The following is a 21021-nucleotide window of genomic DNA, read 5'->3' as shown; positions in this document are numbered from 1 at the left end:
ACTGGGAGGTGCCTGTTGGTGGATCAACTCCCTTCACTAACTGTGAGGCATTGGGAAAGTTCCCTGGGTCCCTCACCCATGATCAGAGGTGACAGAAACAGTTCTGACTGTCTGTGCCTTGTGAGTTCAAAGGAGATACATTCAGCAGTGCAGTACTGGAATGAGTATCCTCAGTCTCATGGCAAAAGCAGTCAACAAACAAGTCTTTCCCAAGACACCGTTGTCCAGCACAGTGAGGACCAGAGAAGGAGAGGAGACATCTCAGCAGGTGGTTAGGCTGGAGAGGAAAAACCTGTGCTGTACCCATGACAGGGCAGATGGCAGAGGATGGACAACAGAGAGGTTAGAAGGGGAACACAAAGAGCACAAAAGACCTAGGCAAATGGCCCAGACAATAACGCTCTTGCACAGAGGCTGGAGGGCTGAGTTTGAGCCTCAGCACCTGTAACATCTAGTTGACAGGATCCATGCTTATAATCTCAACACTGGGAATGTGAACACAGGTGTGACCCTGGGTTCACTAGCCAGCCAGCCTAGCCAGACTGGTTGAGTCCATCTCTCCTTCCTATACTTCCCAAATCTCTCCCTCCTTCTCTCCCCCTCCCTTCTCCCTTTCTCATGGGCATGTGTATGGTCATACATGCATTTTAAAGTTTGTGTGTCCCACAACAAATTTGGGAGCCATAGCCCTGTGGTGGGTTCTGAGGATTTTTCCTATCTCAGTTTCAAGGCTATGATAGAGCTAAGATCAGGAAACCAACTTTAATCATCAATGCTGTTGTTGGCATCTATGTTCTCACCATGATGGCACCTAGGAATCTTTTGGAAGTTTATACAGCTGTCCTGATGTTGAGTCTTAACTCATGTATTACGTGCTGTAACTGTTCAGTAATTGTAAACTGGGCCATAGAGTCTATGTTCTAAAACATGAGAATCATCATTGTAATGCATGGAGTGCCCAACCTTTGAAATTGACTCCTGGTAACATAGAGAGATAGATGGACAATCCAGGACTACTGAGTGAGCTCATGCATCCAGGCCACTCTCCCTGTGAATATCCATCCTCTGCTGATCCAGGGACAGGATAACAAGATTAAAGTCACGAAGAGACCCTGCATTTAGGTCCCAATATGTAGCATCCACTGGTCTGGAGCAGATCAGAATACAACTTGAGTTCACATGAAGCTTGAGGCCTTGTTCATGGGGTTTTTCCTCCTGTTTTCAGACCCTACCACAAGTCAAATCCATTCTATGACAAATTGAAGATGGAACACAAACAGGTCATGTGGGAACTAAAGATCTTTGAGAATGAGAACACCGAGGCATCAGAAAAGTTCTAAAGACTGAACAAGGAGACAGTCTTCCATCGGTATGTACCCATTTTGGCATGGACCATATTAACTGTGGAATTGCTACTTCTGTCTTTTTTTCCTCTTGACTGAAGAGTCCACAGGTCTGGTTGCAACCTTTCTGCTCCTTAGCAAGCAGCTCTTGGATATGTATCTCCTGGACTCAGTTTTGCTAAGTGGGGCAGAGATTGTTTGCTAGCCCCTGCCACTGTTGTCCTAGAGCCCCAGCAGCCTCTATATACAAAGGCGATTTGCACTGCAAGTGTAATGTCAGGAAGCCAAGGGCTTCTGGAGCTCAGACCCAGGCTTTATAGATATGATGGCTGTGGAACCAGTAGATACTCACCTTGTGTCTCCTGTCTGCATTTGGAGGGTATCTGCTCACTATTTACTGATGTCTTCCTTTACTATGTAAAGGACAGTAAGGGGGATCCACTTTCTATGGAAGGGTCATGGATTCCTTTTTGGTGTTAGTGTGGTATGTAGCAGTTTGATTTTTTTCTGGAAGTAGCTCTTCTCTGCTCTTCTCTCATTTTGGCCCTGACTGGAGCTGTCATGAGTGTATCAGAATCTGGCTAAGTTTTCATGGACACATGAGGCCTTGGGGAGGTGGTTACTGGATGCAGGGCTGGCAGGAGGAGGCTGGCAGGGCCTTAAATGCAGAGTGTGTCTCCAGACGTCTGCACACCCGGATCCTGATGGAAGAGACTCAGCTGCACAAGAAGGTGGACATGCTAAGGCAGGAGAAAAAGAAACTGCAGGAGGATTGGGTCCTGCTGAAGCACCACTTGGAGGACTTGATCTTGATCTGTAAAAACCAAGTTGAAGAGAGCAGTGACCTGAAAATCCAGCAACAGGTAGGGGCACTTGACTGCCTGTCTGCCCACCCACCCATCTGTGCTCTCACCCATCATGTTACTCATTCACGCTCCTATCCAGCCACCTTCTCATGATATCCAAGTATTCAATTCAGTGTCCATGCACAATTACCTGTGGGAATTTAGCCTCTTGTGAAAGTGAATCATTGGCAACATCCCTGTTGCTGGGCTTGAAGCTGCAGTCCAGTGAAGGAGATAGTTCAGTAACATATCACACGCCTACATTTGACTATGATACTTAGGATTTTTCCTCTTGCTTTTCCAAGATAGGGATTCTCTGTCTGTCTGTCCTGGAACTCACTGTGTAAACCGGGCTACCCTTGAGTTCACTGAAATCTGCCTGGCTCTGCCTCCAGAGCGCTGTGATTAAAGGCATGAGCCACCATGTCAACTCTTTGCTCAGCTCTTGCTTCACAGTGACAGAAGGCTCAGTAGCAGGTTGTCAGTCCTGTTTTCTCTAAGTTGTTCTAGATATTTCTCCCATCCCGGACAATATACTCTGGGGTTGATTGGGTCATCAGATGGGAACTTGGTAAGCTTGTGGTGGAAAATGGGGGATTTGGGCCTTCTGGAGAAAATTAATCTAACTAGCTCAACATAATCAAGCCAAGAAAATCAACATATTTTTCCACAGAGGCATTAATCCCCATGGAATGATGGCTGAGTAATGAGACTGACTATTCTAAAAGTGTTGGAAAGATTTGTCTCAACTCAAGATCAACTGCCAGGATATTTCTATCTGCTAGCTCCTTTTCCTTATCTTTTTTGTCTCTCTTCTTGTGTGTGTCTATGTATATTTTTCTTTCTGCACTTGTGTGAGTGAGAGAGCTTAAGAGCAGATCTAGTAGCTGGGTGGAAGAGATGAGAGCATGTCCTTTTGTATCCAAATATGTGGATACGATGGTGCATTATGCATTGGCCTGAGACCAATGACTTTTATGTCAATCTCTATCTTGAATCTGTTTCTTCCATGGATGCTGACTCTTTTTAAGAGTCATGCTGACCAGGAAGCTATTGGGATTCTGCTGTATGTGTTTACATTTGTGTGACTGTGTAATTCTCCTTAAGAACACATCTTCTAATCAACAGGAGCTCAAGATATTAGTACAAAGACTTGAGGTACTACTAAAACAGAAGGAAATGGCCATTCAGAAAAATGATTTGGCAGAAAAGCTGTAGCATCACTTTGATGTCTCCCAGATGAGTTAGGAGCCCAGGCTGGGCTGGGGAGAGTTAGAGCAAAGTGGGTCCGCATACCTAGAATCTGTATCATTTATGGGCTTCTTCTCACTTGTATGGATCTGAGTCTGAAGCAGAGAACCTCAAAGAAATGTGCTAGTCCACTTAACAAGAACATCCATCCAGAAAACAGTACATGTTATACAAGTGTGTCTGGAGAATTGAGTCTCCTGCCTCCTGAACGTCCTGTGTTCTGAGCAGGAGTTTCTTGAACTGATAGAAGTTTGTCTTCTTTAGCCTCCCAAGCAATGGGATTGGAGGGTGTGCATCACCAGTCCTGATTAAAATTGCAAATTTATTCAGGAAGCTCCCCTGTAGAGAAGATATTCCAACCTTTGAACACTTCTCTCTAACATTTATCCATATCATGTACAAATTGTTCTCTTGATACAGTAGGTTAAGAACTTTCCAGGTTGAAACCTGTGGATACCTCACCTACAGGCAAGATCATTACCTTCTTGGTCCATGTTCTGTCACAGCCTAACAAAGGGAGCCTTGATGTCCATTGCTAGCTCTAGCCCTAAGGCCATCACAAGCTTCTGTTTTGTCCCTGGCAGGGCCAGTGCACACAGGGACACATCTCAGGAAATGCTTCTCTATCGTGACAGGTTCTATATTGTGTGCTGTTCATGTTCAACATGCCTCCTGGATATGAGAATTGAGCTAGTTTAGTGATGTTTTTCAGATTCTCATGTTGCAGATTTATTATATCTATGTATAAAATGATGTGGTCAATAAATAACTCATCATGTGTAACTTTTATATGCTCATAAGCTGTTGACTACTGTATTAATATGCTGTTGATCTTTACAAAATTATGTGCCTGAACTATAGGAGAACATCCTATACTTTCTAGTAGAAAGTACAGCACCCAGTGCTTACTTTAAGTCATGACTTGTGTTTCGGCCTGGGAAAGTTACAAGTCCAGCTACTCTGTGATCCTTATTCTTTGGGGGTAATGACAATGATATCATTCAAATGATGAATGTTGTCTGTCCAGCACAGCTGAAGTGGAGGGAGGGAGGATCTTGACAGAGGATACACTAGGTTCCTGTATGTCCTGTGTCTTAACTGATTTGCTTTCCCAGGTATCCAAAACTACAGCATGAGCTGGAAAAGGTCAAAGGCCAGGATGAGTGCCACTTGCAGAAGGGGCTGCTACAGCAACAGCCATCTGTGAGCCCCATCACCAGCAAGTACTGAACTCCTCAGATGCAAGAGAAGAATTGCTACACTTATCTTGAAAATCCTGTTAAAATCCGTGACTTACTTAGAAGGTCAGGCACAGGCTGTACATCTGTGCCTTTTAAACTATAGCAAGAGAATGCCACTTATGTCAATAGAGACTATTTCTTTTGGTTTTTGTTATACTTTTGCTATTTTGATGTTTTTTGTTCTTGATATTGTTTTTTCATAATTTGCTTAGGTTATTTTTGTTTGCATTGACTGCCATTTCCAATCCTCTGTTAAAAAATGTGTTTTTATGAATAAAAATACAATTTCCTACTCTATTCATTCAAAGCCACCTTCATTATTCATGTTTGGTGTCACAGCCCTATGGCCCTAGAACTCACATGTATAGGTGGATCTCTGCACATTCCACTCAGCATTGACTATGTAATGAGTTCCCAGCAAGCCAGGACATGGGGTATTTGTGGTCCAGTGATTCCAGATTATGAAGTAGGTGTCCACAGAGAAGTGAGGGGACAGTATGGTTGAAGTAGCATTCTTCAGAGTAATCCTGTAGTTAAAAAAATCCAGACGTGCCGGGCGGTGGTGGAGCACGCCCTTAATCCCAGCACTCGGGAGGCAGAGGCAGGTGGATCTCTGTGAGTTCGAGCCCGGGCTGGACCGATAGCCTCTGAAACAATACAGAGAAACCCTGTCTCATAAAAACCAAGAAAAAAATCCAGATGTTCAGCATCGATGAGTAAAAAAGTACAGTGTGGGTGATCCCTTTAATGGAATGTCGTTTAGCATTACACATACATGGAATCATTTGGCCTGACTTAGTCAGCCATTTGTTACACAAACAAATCCCTGCAGCAATCATTTATTAGGGAGGGATTGTTTCTTTTGTGGTGATTTTCTAGTTTACTGAGCTCATTTGATTTTGGTTCAAAATGAGGCAGACTGTGGTTAAGGAAGCTACTTTTGGAGGAAGATGATTACATTGGGGGCAATGGGGAAGAAGTAAACAGTATCAGTGAGCTGGTCAACCTCCATTTAGTGGTCCTCTGCTGGGGAACATTCCTATACTTCACAGCCTGGATAACTTCCTATACAGGCTAACAAGACATGACCCTAGAGGTCTACCTGTTTATGCATCAAGTTTACAGGACAGGCACTTCAATGACTGAGCTGTCTATATATAGCAAAATAACACCCTTTACAGTCCTTGGGGAGGAAAAGTCTAGCAAAGACCATTCATACTACATACAATCTCATTTAGTAAGCAAGTTAAATTGTAAGGAACCCTAGAACAAAAGCATGTATTGTCAACATTTTTAACAGTCCAGGGAAGAAAATCAACTGGTGTGCTGGTCAACTGATTTTGTAGGCAATGATGTTTCCATTACGTAACTCCCAATTAACTTCCAACTTCCTGTCTCTCACTACAGGCACCCAGGAAAGGAAAATTAGGCAAAAGGAATGTGAGTCATGGATTCCTGTGACTTAAGAATAGTTTCCTTTGGTTTCATAAGATAAACAAACCTATATTTCAAGTAAAGAAAAGCCAAACAAACCAGAAAACCAGGCAACACTTCGGCAGGTTATTTACATAGAAAACAGAGCCAAGCGCCCCAGATCCCAGGTCTTCTCTTCCAACAAGGAGACCAGGGGACCAGCTGTTCCGGCATGACCAGGTAAAACAGGCCCTGCATCCAGGCCTGCCATCCTGTGCCTGGAGATTGCCTGGGAACTGCACAGTGCTTCCAATCCCGGTGGGAGCCAAGCACACCAGATTCCAGGTCTTCTCTTCCACCAACGAGACCAGGAAACCAGCAGATCCAGCAAAGGGAACAGGGGACCAGGTGGGAGGCTAAGCACCCCAGATTCCTGTTCTGCTTCTCCAATGACGGGACCAGAACGAGGAGGAGGAATAGAAGACCTACCAGATTATTGGACTTGCTATCACTCACCAAAAGGGAACTCTGGTCCCATAACCACCAGACCAGTAAAGGGGCTCTTTCTGTACCCACTAGAAGAAAAGATGGGAAAGAGACAATACAAAAACACACTCAGCAACAGAAAAACAAATATGACACCACCAGATTCTAGAGACTCCAAGCCAGCAAGACTCCAACATTCCAATGCAAATGAAGCAGAAGAGAATGACCTTAAAACCACTTTCATGAAAATGATAGAGGCCCTAAAAGAGGATATAGGAAAATCCCTCAAAGAAATGGATGAAAAAACAAAGCAAAAAAGCCAGGAAATGGAAGAAAAAACAAAGCAAGAAATGCAAGAAAAAGCAAACCAAAAAATACAACAAATGGAAGAAAAAGCAAACCAAAAATGCAAGAAATGGAAGAAAGAGCAAACCCGAAAATTCATAGAATGCAAAAAATGAATAAATAAACCGAAAACTGCAAGAAACAATGCAAACAGTGCAAGGTTTAAAAACTGAAATAAAGACAATAAAAAGAATAATCTGAAGAAAGGCTGGAAATAGAAAAGCTGGGCAAATGGACTGGTAATACTGATACAAGCATTACCAACAGAATACAGGAGATAGAAGACAGAATCTCAGGTGTTCATCAACCAAAGAAAATCTTAAGTCTAACAAATCCTTAACACAAAACATCCAGGAATGGGGGACACCATGAAAAGACCAAACCTAAGAAAAATAGGTGTAGAGGAAGGTGAAGAAAACACCTCAAAGAGGCAGAAAACATATTCAACATTAATGGCCTTAACTCACCCATAAAAAGACACAGGTTAGCAGAATGGATTCTAAGAAAGAACCCATCCTTCTGCTGCATACAAGAAACACACCTCACCCTCAAAGACAGACATTACCTCAGAGTTAAAGGTTGGGAAAAATTTTCCAATCAAATGGACCCAAGAAACAAGCAAGGGTAGGAATCCTAATATCTAACAAATTAGACTTTAAAATAAAATCAATCAAAAGAGATGAAGGAGGTCATTACAAACTCATCACAGGTGATATCCACCAAGATAAAGTGTCTATCCTGAACATCTGTGCCCCAAATACAAAGGCATCCATGTTCGTAAAAGAAACATTACTACAACTTAAATCTCATCTAAAGCCCCACACACTTATAGTGGGAGATTTCAACACACCACTCTCCCCACTAGCCAGGAATACCAGACAGAAGCTCAACAAAGAAAAAAAGGGTCTAATAGAAGTAATGACCCAACTGCGATTAACAGACATGTCTAGAACACTTCATCCACCCAAAAAAGAATATACCTTCTTCTCACCACCACATGGAATCTTCTCAAAAATCGACCACATAATTGGCAACATATCAAACCTCAGCAGCTTCAAAAAAATTGGAATAACTCCATGCATCATATCAGACCACTATGCGTTAAAATTAGAATTCAACAACAACACAAATTGCAGAAAACCTACAAACTCATGGAAATTGAATAATGCACAACTGCACCATTCCTGGGTCAAAGAAGAAATAAAAAAGAAATTAAACAATTCCTCAAATTCAATGAGAATGAATACACAACATACCTAAACCTATGGGACACTTTGAAAGCAGTGCTACGGGGGAAGTTCATAGCACTAAGTGCCCACATGAAGAAACTGGAGAATAGTTATACTAGAGAATTAACAGCACAGCTGAAAGCTCTAGAACACAAAGAAGCAAACTCCCCCAGGAGGAATAGATGCCAAGAAATAATCAAATTGAGGGCTAAAATCAATAAAGTAGAAACTAGGAAAACAATACAAACAATCAATGGAACGAAGAGTTGGTTCTTTGAGAAAATCAACAAGATAGACAAACCTTAGTCCAAACTTACCAAACAGCAGAGTGTGAACATGCAAACTAACAAAATTGGAAATGAAAATGGGGACATAACAATGGACTCTGAGGAAATTCAGAGAATCATCAGGTCAAACTTTGACAACCTGTACTCCACAAAATTCGAAAATTTAAAGGAAAAGGATGACTTCCTGGATAGCCATCACTATCCAAAATTAAATCAAGAACAGATAAGCAATTTAAATAGACCTATAACCCCTATGGAAATAGAAGCAGTCATCAAATTCCCCCAGCCAAAAGAGGCCCAAGTCCAGATGGCCTCAGTGTAGAATTCTACCAGAAATTCAAAGAACAGCTTATACCAATTCTTCTCAAAGTATTTCACACAATAGAAGCAGAAGGGTCTTTGCCAAACTCTTTCTACGAGGCTTCAATAACCTTGATTCCCCAAGCCACACAGAGATACAACTAAGAAAGAGAACTTCAGACCAATATCCCTCATGAACATTGATGAAAAAATAATAAAATATTGGCATATCGGGTCCAAAAACACATCAAAACAATCATTTACCACGATCAAATAGGTTTCATCCCAGGGATGCAGGATGGTTCAATATACGAAAATCCATCAATGTAACCCCCCATATAAACAAGCTGAAAAACAAAAATCACATGATCATCTCACTAGATGCTGAAAAAGCCTTTGACAAAATCCAAAACCCCTTCATGATGAAGGTCTTGGAGAGATCTTGGATAACAGGAACATAACCAAATATAATAAAAGCTATATAGAGCAAACGAATAGCCAACATCAAACTAAATGGACAGAAACTCAATGCAATTCCTCTAAAATCAGGAACAAGACAAAGCTGTCCACTCTCTCCATACCTTTACAATATTGTACTTGAAGTTCTAGCCAGAGCCATACGAAAACAAAAGGGAATCAAGGGGATACAAATTGGAAAGGAAGAGGTCAAAGTTTCACTATTTGCTGATGATATGATATTTATATAAATGATCCTACCAGGGAACTCTTACAGCTGATAACACCTTCAGCAAATTGGAAGGAGACAAGATCAACTCAAGAAAATCAGTAGCCCTGCTATACACAGATGATAAAAGGGCTGAGAAAGAAATCAGAGAAACATCACCCTTTACAATTGCCACAAACAACATAAAATACCTTGGGGTAATGCTAACCAAACAAATGAAAGGCCTGTTTTGCAAGAACTTTGAATCTTTAAAGAAGGCCGCAGAAAATGGAAAGATCTCCCATGCTCTTGGATAGGTAGGATCAATGTAGTAAAAATGGAAATCCTGCCAAAAGCAATCTACAGATTCAATACAATCCCCATTAAAATCCCAGCACAATTCTTCCCAGACCATGAAAGAACAATAATAAATTTTGTATTGAAAAACAAAAGACCCAGGATAGCCAAACAACCCTGTTCAACAAGGCAACATCTGGAGGCATCACCATCCTAGACTTCAAGCTCTATTATAGAGCTATATTACTGAAAACAGCTTGGTATTGGCACAAAAATAGACAGGTAGACCAATGTAATCAAATTGAAAAACCTGATATTAACCCACACATGTATGAACATCTGATCTTTGAAAAAGAAGCTAAAAATATACAATGAAAAAAGAAAGTATCTTCAACATATGGTGTCATATGCGGATGCTGGCATGTAGAAGAATGTGGATCAATGCATGTCTATCACTATGCACAAACCTTAATTCCAAATGGATTAAAGACCCCAACGTAAATCCAGCCACACTGAACCTCTTAGAAAAGAAAGTGGGTGGTACCCTTGAATGAATTGGTACAAGAGACAGCTTCCTGAACATAACACCAGTAGCACACACAGTTAGATCAACATTTAATAAATGGGACCTCCTGAAACTGAGAAGCTTCTGTAAGGCAAAGGATACTGTCAGCAAGACAAAAAGGCAGGCCACAGAATGGGAAAAAATATTCACTAACCCCACATCTGACAGAGGACTGAACTCCAAAATTTACAAAGAACACAAGAAGCAAGTCTCAAACACCAGAGGACAATTAAAAGTGCAGAACTAAATAGAGAATTCTCAATAGAGGAGTCTAAAATGGCTGAGAGGCACTTGAGAAAGTGCTCAACATCCTTAGCCATCCAGGAAATGCAAATCAAAACAACTCTGAGATACCATCTTACTCCTGTCAGAATGGCTAAAATCAAAAACACCAATGACAATTTATGCTGGAGAGGATGTGGTGAAAGGGGAACACTCCTCCATTGCTGGTGGGAGTGCCAACTTGTTCAGCCACTTTGGAAATCAGTATGGAGATTCCTCAGAAAAATGGGAATAAACCTACCATAAGACCCAGCAACTCCACTCTTAGGCATATATCCAAAATATGCCCATTCATACAACAAGGATGTCTGTTCCACTATGTTCATAGCAGCATTATTTGTAATAACCAGAACTTGGAAGCAACTTAGATGCCCCTCAACTGAAGAGTGGATAGAGAAAATGTGGTACATTTTCTCAATGGAGTACTATTCAGCAGAAAAACACAATGGAATCTTGAAATTTGCAGGCAAATGGATGGCACTAGAAGAAACCATCCTGATCGAGGTAACCAGTCACAAAAGAGAAACATGGCATGTACTCTCTCATATATGCATTTTAGACATAGATCTGGGCAGTGCCAGCCTACAATCCCACTGAGCTGAACTCAAGACAGCCAGTAACAGAGAGGGAGGACTGATGACCAAATGGAGTTAAGACTGGGCTGGTTTAACCCCAGAAACAGCTAACCTGACAAGGGTTAACTCTTGAATCCCAGGCTGATGCCTGGGAATACAGCATGGGACTGATTAAGACCCCTGAATGTGGGTGTCAGTGAGGAGACCTAGGTAATCTATTGAGCCTTGGATAGTAGATCAGTATTTATCCTGGGTTTACAAATTGACTTTGGACTCCCATCCAACAATGAGAGATGCAGTCTCACCCTGAACTCTTGGGGGAGGGTCTAGGACCTGCCCTGGATGAAATGACAGACTATGGATACGCCCATGGATGGCCTCACCATCCCTGGGAAATGACGGTATATTGGGGCAGTTGGTGGTAGTGCATCAGAGGAGGGGAGGGAAACAGAGAGGGACCTGTAATTGACATGTGAAGCAACCTTGTTTCTAATTTAAACTTAAAAATAAAATAAATAAATAACAAAAGAGGCCTGCCTCAATATATCTACCTATAGCCAAAGAAAACATTATTGTCTGTACACTTTAATTTTGGAGGCAGTGTCTAACATTTATTTATATTATATAAATATGCCAAATAAAATGAAGTTCAAGAACATTTAGATGTATTTTGAGAAAAAAAGAAAACTGATCAAAATATCATTTGCAGTATTTCTCCAAGAAAACTTCTAGCTTTAATAGATGCAAAAGAGAAATAACTGAAATTAATGCGAAATGACAGGATTGACACCGTCATTGTGTTTCAATATGAAAGATAGGATAAGCTAGTTCCACTTGGGAACTAAACGAGGATAATCATCATAGCATATCTACAAGTAAACCAAATGTAGTGGAGTGAATCCACCCAAAATTTAAATAGGCAAGTACTTAATGCAGTTTGTAAATCCCCAAGAAATGATGGCATACAAAAATGACACCGATTTATCTCAGAGTTCACTCACCTCATCTGAACTCTCTATAGACAACGACCTTTCAAGAACTGGACTTCTTCTGCTGACCTGGGAAATCCAAAGGTTTAAAAATTAATAAGAAATAGAGAGGGGGAGAAAAGGAAGACAGAGTAGGCCATGGTGGAACAGGAAGGTTGAGTGGGGGGTAGGATAGGGGGAAGAGGGAATCATAGGTTAGAAGACTGATCAGGCACCAGTGTGACCTCTAGTGATCTAAAGGGATGACAAGAATTGGCAAGCTAAGCAATAGTGGAGAGACCACCAGGAATGCCCATTCCTGATAATGAACTTGATGTCCATAACCATCCTGGAGCCTTCATCCAGTGACTGATGGAAGCAGAGGCAAACACCCACAGTTAAACACTGAACTGAACCCATGGAACCCAGTGACAGAGAGAGAGGAGCCATGAGCAAATTGGCAAAGAATGGGCTGGCAAAACCAGCAGAGACAGCTGATCTGAACAGGGGAGAGCTCTTGGACACCAGACAGACAGCGGGGAGGCCAGCATGCGACTGATCCAGACCCCCTGAGTGTGAGAGTCAGTGAGGAGGCCTGGGCTACCTATGGGGTCCTGAGAAGTGGATCAGTGTTTATCCCTGGAATACAAACAGACATTGTTTGTCCATAGCACAAACACGATGCTCTCTCAGCCTGGACTCTTAGGGGAGTGCCTGGACCCTACCCTGAGTGAAATGACAGACTCTAAATATCCCCTATAGGGAAGGAATTTGCAATAGGGTGGGAGGATGGGGGGGATGGGGGGTGCGGTAGGAGGGGAGGGAGAGGGAACTGGGATTGACATGTAAAACAAGCTATTTAAAATTAAAATAATAAAAAAGAAAAAAGAAAAATTTTAAAAAATTAAAAAGCAACTTCTCTAAATAAAAGGGGAGGAAGAGGGGAGGGTAGTAACCAAAAGAGGCACATCTCTTTAACAATGAACTCTCAGAATAATTCATTATGGAGTGGAAAACCAAAGACTGAACACTAAAATGTTGCTCACTCCAAATACTCAGTGTGAATTCCTGAATACTCAGTAGAGTCTAGCAACTTAATGTGACACAATCTTTCCGCTGCAAGATGGGATGGGAATGGGGGTACACATTTTCTCAATGAGAGGAAAATTTTGGATTTTCTCAATCAACGGTTTGATGGCATAGAAAAGTCCTACTTACTCTCTAGGTCTGAAAGTGCTAGCGGCTGCCCTAGGGCTTGGTGGCTGAGGCGGTAGAAGCACAGTTCCTGGTCTTTGCCTCAGGGAAAAAGGGTGGAAAGTCTCCAGAAGGCGGCAGAGCACGTGGTGTTTACCCGGCTCAACTGCCTCAGGGAGCTCCTCTCATGGCCACAGACTGTCCAGGTGGAGCCTCACCAAGCATCTTCCCTTGGAGGAAAGCCTCAGCCGAGACACTGAAGCCGGCAGCCTGAAAAAGCAGAGTTCAGGAGGCCGCCCACCCACACAGGCGGCTCTTGCTGCTGAGGATCCTCCATCCTCTTCCCGCCCACGCGCCCTCCTCAGAAGCCCAAACTGTCTTCAACTCCCTCACCTCGGTTCTGCTCTCACCGTGCAGCTCCCAGGGCTCCCGAGGGCTTTTCCAGAGCAGCTCTGTTTCTTCACGGAGGAGAAGGACTTAGGTGGCTGCTCCCTCGGAGGCGGCTGGGGCCAAGAACAAGTGCAGTGGTGACCACGGGAACCACACTTAACCAGCCTCTGCTCAGACTCCCACTGACTGGCTCACCAGCACATGCGCTGTGTGCAGACCGGGAGTAGGCGGGGTAGCAGGCCAAGCCAAGAATTAAGATTGGACAGCTCCGCTGCCCATCAAGAGTATGAACCCAATAGAAACGCTTAAAAATGTTGGCCAAGTGCTAGGTTGACTGCAACTGTAGCCAGGGAGCAAAGTGATCAAAGTAGGGTGGCTGGGAACGGCTGCGGGGAAAATGCCCACCCAAGTTCTCCTACAGGCCACATCTCCTGGAGCCCCCCCTTCCTCAGTGCTCCTGATGTTTACCTAAGTCCAAGCACTTAACACATATTGACGAAATTTACCCTTGTGTTTCATGTCCAACCAAGAAATAGTGTCTTCTTAGTATTTAAGGTGGATCAATGCTAGGTGTGGTGATATCTTTCTTGCACGAATAAAGCCTGTCTAGGGGTCAGAGTATGGAGCTTGCCACTATCTAACGGTAGAGGTCTGTAGGTCTGTACAGTCACCATGGCTAGGCACTCAGCAATTGGATGGCTGGGTTTGTCACTGACAGGATGAATACTATTACAGTGAATCTTGTGACTTTGATCTGCTAGATCACCACAAAACCATTGTCTTTAATTTGCCATAGACTTCAAAAATTATCTAGTGGCATCAGAGAAACAAATTATGGACCTGTTGCCAGTGGTGACCCAAGAGATAATATTAATTGGTACACAAAGAAAATTCTATAATTACATATTGTAATGTGTTATTAAGGGAAAACAGGCCTATCATGTCAAACCATTTGGACAGATGTTATTTCATTGGTGAATAAAAAGTTGAAAAATCTCGGGAGGTATAACTATCATGCAAGAAACGTGAGGTTTTCTGTGCAGTGCAAACTTAATTTATATTGTTGAAGTAAGAACGATGGTTTCCTAGGGGACTAAGGTCATTGACTGGGAGGGAACGGGACAGAGTCTCTGGCTCTGTATTTTTATGGCAATGAAAATGTCATGCAGCCAGCAAGCGTCCAAGCAGCCAAGAGACAGGGCCTGGGAGAAGAGAAGCCCCGTGGACAGCCCCTCTGCATGTTTAAAGGAAGCGATCTCATAATTGGATTGAGAACAGGGGGAAGGGGAGAGGGAGATGGGAGAAAGAGGGAGGCGGAAGAGGAGGTGTTAGGAGGACACGGGAGAGCAGGAAGGTTGGGCCAGGGCAAAATAGAGGGAGAAGTATGAGAGATCCCATAATAGAGGGAGCCATTATAAGTTGGAGGAGAGATCTGGCACTAGTGAGATCTTCACAGATCTACAAAAATGACACCAACTGGCATTAAGGCTACCTTAAATGCCATCCCCTGATAATGAGATTGATGACTACCTTATATGCCATCCTAGAGCCCTCATCCAGTGGTTGATGGAAACAGAGACAGACACGCCCAGCTAAAACCCGAACTGAACTCCAGGAACCCAGCTGCAAAGAGGAGGGATGAGCAACGCAATCAGGACCAGGGTGGCAAAACCCACAGAGGCAGCGACCTAAACAAGGGGGAACCCATGGACCCCAGACTGATGACTGAGACACCAGCATGGAACTGATCAAGACACCTACTCCCCGAACCTGGGTGTCAGAAAAGAGGCCTCAGAAAGTACATCAGTATTTATTCGTGGCCCACAAACGGACTCTGGAAGGACATTCCACATGGAGGGATGCTCTCCCAACGTGGACCTAGGCCTTGCCTGGGATTATATGACAGAATCTGAAAATCCCTCATGGAAGGCCTTATGCTTCCTGGGGAGCAGAAGGGAGATGGAGAGGGATGGGAGGGTTGGGAGGGATAGGGGACTGGGGGAGGATGGAGGGAAAGGAAGTGACTATATATATAGTCATGAAGCTGTCCCCTAGTTGAATTCTCCTTCAGAGGGAGAGGCTTATTAGGAGCTATTGACAGCTGACTGCTGTTGGGGAAAGGAGAGTCAGTTTCCTTTCTGGATTGTAGCCGCATTGGTTGTTCTTTGAACACTATGCATGAAAGGAACACACACACACACACACACACACACACACACACACACACACACACACACACACAGGGATGCCGGCACATGCACACATGCAGGCAGGCACCCACATACACAGATATGCATACATGCAACCATGCAGTAAAGTAAACTTGCTCTTAAGTGGAACTTTAGGCTGAAGTTGTTATGAATGTTTGCTTCCTCCTCATACAGTAGTGCATCGTGCTTACAGGACCCTGTCCTCATAAGCCTATACTGCAGTAGAGGACATTATGGAAGCAGACTTGTAGCTCAGATGTGCAGCACAGTCATGGTAAATATCCCTGAGTATCTGAGCTCACTTCCAACTTCCAACACCAAAAAATAGACTACACCAGTTATATCAATGACAGGCCTGAAGGAGAGGGTGTCTGCAAGTATTACTTTTCCTGATGTGATTTTTTAATGGTTATGGTATTTGGCTGGATCTGCAATACAGGTTTAATGTCTATTTTTAATGCACATATGGCTGCATAATCATGTGGGTGCACCTCCATTTATGTGGAGTCCAGAGGTCAAACTTAGATACTCTTCCTCATGATCCATTGACTTTGTGTTCTCAAATGCTCTTACTAGCACATATTAATGAAACATAGGAATAATTTAAAGGGTATAACATGGATTTCATCATGACGTCTTTATGTATGCATACACTGACATACTTTGTCATGTTCACTTCTGCTTAACCTCACTTGTGCACCTCCCACTCTGCCTTATCCCCTTCCTCTTCCTATCTAGTCCTGTTTTTAAGTGTTTTTTAAATGACCCAATGAATGTCATTAGGGCTGCTTACAAGGGCAGGTGTGACAGGAAGGTTATTTATTCGACTAGGGCCATGTCACCATGGCTTACACCACTGAAATATGTCTGTCTCTGCTCTCCAGCAACTACTGGCTGGCTATGAATCCTCAGGTGTGGATTGATGAACCTTACCCACACATGAGAAGATGTTGACAGCACTGATTCTGTGTGGGTCTTGTGTATATTTGGCAAGTATCCGCGATTGGAATTACCTAAATTGTTTGTATTATTACCTTATTGATCATAGAATAGGAAAACAACACCCATTTAAAACACAGATACAAAACTTTGTGTGGCTCAATGTTTGGGTACAACTGAAAGGTTTCATGTGCTTGGATCATCAATTGCTTTGGTGGCTATGAAGCTGACCTGAAAACCATCCGACCGTGATGGTGCTTTGAATAGTTACTTGGCTGTTCCTATTGATTCTGCTGCTGGGATATTGTCTTGTGTTTTGTTTTGGTACTTGCTGATGTGGCTTGAGACTCACCTGACCATCTTCCCTAGGACTGAGTGAAGATCTGTGTATTACCAGGTAGCCTCGTCAAGACAAACGAGAGTGTGTTGATGCTGGTCTCCTTTGAGTAGACAGCTGACCATCTCTTTGATGCTGTCTATGCATTAGGTTTGTAGTGTTGATGGCCTGTTGCTCCCAGAAAAAATGGATCTTCATCTCAAGAGTCTATCTCAGGCTTTCTGCAGACCCTGTCCCCATTCTGTGAGCTACCTTCTTTTTCTTATAATTTTATTTAAATAAGTCAATCTTTTTTAATTTTTAAATTTAAATTTAAATTAGAAACAAGATTGCTTCACATGTCAATTCCAGGTACCTCTCCCTTTCCCTCCCCTCGACCCACGCCCTCACACCAACCCCTCCAATATACCCTCATTTCCTCAGGGAGGGTGAGGCCTTCCATGGGGGTGTCCATAGTCTGTCATTTAATACAGGGCAGGGCCTAGACCCTCCCCCAAGGGTCCAGGGAGAGTGCATCTCTCATTGTTGGATGGGCACCCAAAGACCATTTGTATACCAGGGATAAATACTGATCTACTGCCCAAGGCTCAATAGATTACCTAGGCCTACTCACTGACACCCATATTCAGGGGGTCTTGATCAGTCCCATGTTGGATTCCCAGCCATCAGTCTGGGATTCAAGAGTTAACCTTTGTCAGGTCAGCTGTTTCTGGGGGTTAAACCAGCCCAGTCTTGACCCCTACTCATCAGTCCTCCCTCTCTGTCACTGGCTTTCTTGAGTTCAGCTCAGTGTTTAGATGTGGGAGTCTGCCTCTGCTTCCATCAGCCATTGAAGGTAGGTTCTCTTTCCCAGACTCTCTGGTCATGGGATTGTAGGTTGGCACACCCCAGATCCATGTCTAAAATCCATATATGAGAGAGTACATGCCATGTTTTTCTTTTTGTGACTGGGTTACCTCACTAAGGATGGTTTCTTCTAGTGCCATCCATTTGTCTGCAAATTTTGGGATTCCACTGTTTCTTTTTCTGCTGAATATTATTCCATTGTGTAAATGTACCACATTTTCTCTGTCCACTCTTTGGTTGAGGGGCATCTAGGTTGCTTCCAAGTTCTGGCTATTACAAATAATGCTGCTATGAACATAGTGGAACAGATTTCCTTGTTGTATGAATGGGCATCTTTTGGATACATGCCTAAGAGTGGAGTTGCTGGGTCTTGTGGTTGGTTTATTCCCATTTTTCTGAGGAATCTCCATACTGATTTCCAAAGTGGCTGAACAAGTTGGCACTCCCACCAGCAATGAAGGAGTGTTCCCCTTTACTAAATCCTTTACAGCATAAATTGTCATTGGTGTTTTTGATTTTAGCCATTCTGATAGGAGTAAGATGGTATCTCAGAGTTGATTTGATTTGCATTTCCCGGATGGCTAAGGATGTTGAGCACTTTCTCAAGTGCCTCTCAGCCATTTTAGACTCCTCTATTGAAAATTCTCTATTTAGTTCTGCAGCCCACTTTTTAATTAGATCCTTTGGTGTTTTGGAGACTTGCTTCTTGAGTTCTTTGTAAATTTTGGAGATCAGCCCTTTGTCAGATGTGGGGTTTGTGAATATATTTTCCCATTCTGTGGGCTGACTTTTTGCTTGCTGACTGTGTCCTTTGCCTTACAGAAGCTTCTCAGTTTCAGGAGTTCCCATTTATTAATTGTTGACCTCACTCTCTGTGCTACTAGAGTTATGTTCAGGAAGTTGTCTCCTGTAACAATTCGTTCAAGGGTACCACTACTTTCTCTTCTAAGAGGTTCAGTGTGGCTTGATTTATGTTGAGGTCTTTGACCCATTTGGACTTAAGTTTTGTACATGGCAATACGCATGTATCTATCCTCAATTCTTCTACATGCCAGCACCCAGTTATGCCAGCACCATTTGTTAAAGATGTTTTCTTTTTTCCATTGTACATTTTAAGCTTCTTTTCTGAAGATCAGATGTTTATACATGTATGGGTTAATATCAGGGTGTTCAATTAGATTCTATTGGTCTACCTGTCTACATTTGTCCCAATACCAAACTGTTTTCAGGACTAAAGCTGTATAATAGAGCTTGAGGTCAGGGATGGTGATGCCTCCAGATGTTGCCTTGTTGAACAGGGTTGCTTTGGCTATCGTGGGTCTTTTGTTTTTCCATAAAAATTGATTATTGTTCTTTCAAGGTCTGTGAAGAATTGTGCTGGGATTTTAATGGGAATTGCATTGAATCGTAGACTGCTTTTGGCAAGATTGCCATTTTTACACCAAGAGCATGTGAGATCTTTCCATTTTCTGAGGGCTTCTTTAATTTCCTTCTTTAAATACTCAAAATTCTTGTGATACAGGTCTTTTTCTTGTTTGGGTAGCGTTACCCCAAGGTATTTTATGTGGTTTGTGGCAATTGTAAAGAGTGATGCTTCTTTGATTTCTTTCTAAACCCTTTTATCGTCTGTATATAGTAGGGCTACTGATTGATTTTCTTGAGTTGATCTTGTAGCCTGCCACTTTGCTGAAGGTGTTAATCAGCTGTAAGAGTTCCCTGGTAGAGTTCTTGGGGTCATTTATGCAAACTATCATATCATCTGCAAACAGTGAAAGTTTGACCTAATTCTTTCCAATTTGTATCCCCATGATCTCCTTTTGTTGTCGTACGGTTCTAGCTAGAACTTTAAGTACAATATTGAAAAGGTATGGAGACAGTGGACATCTTGTCTTGTTCCTGACTTTAGCAGAATTGTGTTGAGTTTCTGTCCATTCAGTTTGGTGCTGGCTTTTGGTTTGCTGTATATAGCTTTTTATTATGTTTAGGTATGTTCCTGTTATCCCAGATCTCTCCAATACCTTTATCACGAAGGGGTGTTGGATTTTGTCAAAGGCTTTGTCAGCATCTACCTCCCTGCTTCTTTGTTGGTCAGTCTGATACTCTAGGCCTTTTCTAAAGATGCTTGCCCTTACGCTACTGTGCGAATTAGGATGAGTGTCCAGGTTGCCTGCTGTTTCTGTGTTCCCTGCACATTTGGAAGCTGCTCAACTGGGCTTCCTGCCTATGCTACTATTGTTTTCTTCCTTCTCCAGTCTTCGATGAGGTTGATGATTAGACTCTCCCAATTATTGTTCTATCTACCTAGATAGAAATATTAGGTACAAGACTTAAACTTTCCATCTTTGAACAGCTCTATAGTAATCTGTGTTATGCCTTTCCCCTAGGACTGGATATGTCGTTCTTGACATTTGCTCTTGTTGTTTTACTTGTTTTAGGTCTTGAGGGTTAATGTTCATAATTTTCCTTCTCCTAGCACACACTTGAATTGTGCCATGATTACAAGTTTTTCATTCAAAAGTCAATCTTTTCTTTAGACTGAAATCAGAATTGAATACGAGTAGGGATACTAGTTGGTACCTGCAGTGCTGACCACAACCACTTGGTCAGGACCACAGGTACTTAGGGCTGTGTGGGATGTAGGAGGTCAGGACCACAGGTACTTAGGCCTGTGGAGAGAGCAGCATGGTCTCTAGGTTCCAGTTGGTTCTTGGCAAACAGCAGAGACTGGATGTCCAGAGACCTGACCCTGGTTAATCAGTTTTCATGTAAGAGATACCTCCCCAATAAAAATAACCTATGATATACCTATGCCATGAACTTCATCCTATAATGGAACAAGCTTTTGTGAAGTATGAGTAATTAATATATAAATATAAGCATGTTATCCTTTGCACACACATTTGTGAAAGCATTAATACCAATGTGTCCTGTATTTTATGTATGACTCATGGTGTATCATAAATGACTACAAATTGCATCCTTTGAATAGTTATCTCCTCTAGGTACCAAGTAAT

The 21021-nt window shown here is 42.6% G+C and overlaps 1 long non-coding RNA gene across 1 annotated transcript; it reads right to left on the bottom strand.

The window, feature by feature from the left end:
• Positions 1–148: 148 nt before the first annotated feature.
• LOC121138333 lies at positions 149–13878 on the bottom strand. Its single transcript, XR_005875408.1, has 3 exons — positions 13679–13878; positions 12125–12181; positions 149–2157 (listed from the first exon to the last, which is right to left on the bottom strand). It is a non-coding gene; the product is annotated as an uncharacterized LOC121138333 (long non-coding RNA).
• Between the last annotated feature and the right edge of the window lie 7143 nt (positions 13879–21021).

The sequence above is a fragment of the Mesocricetus auratus genome, unplaced genomic scaffold (assembly GCF_017639785.1).
Source record: "Mesocricetus auratus isolate SY011 unplaced genomic scaffold, BCM_Maur_2.0 contig_10157_pilon_obj, whole genome shotgun sequence".
In the NCBI taxonomy this organism is placed as follows: domain Eukaryota; kingdom Metazoa; phylum Chordata; class Mammalia; order Rodentia; family Cricetidae; genus Mesocricetus; species Mesocricetus auratus.
Note: the sequence above shows the minus strand (reverse complement) of the source record. Positions and strands in the feature narration are given on the sequence as shown.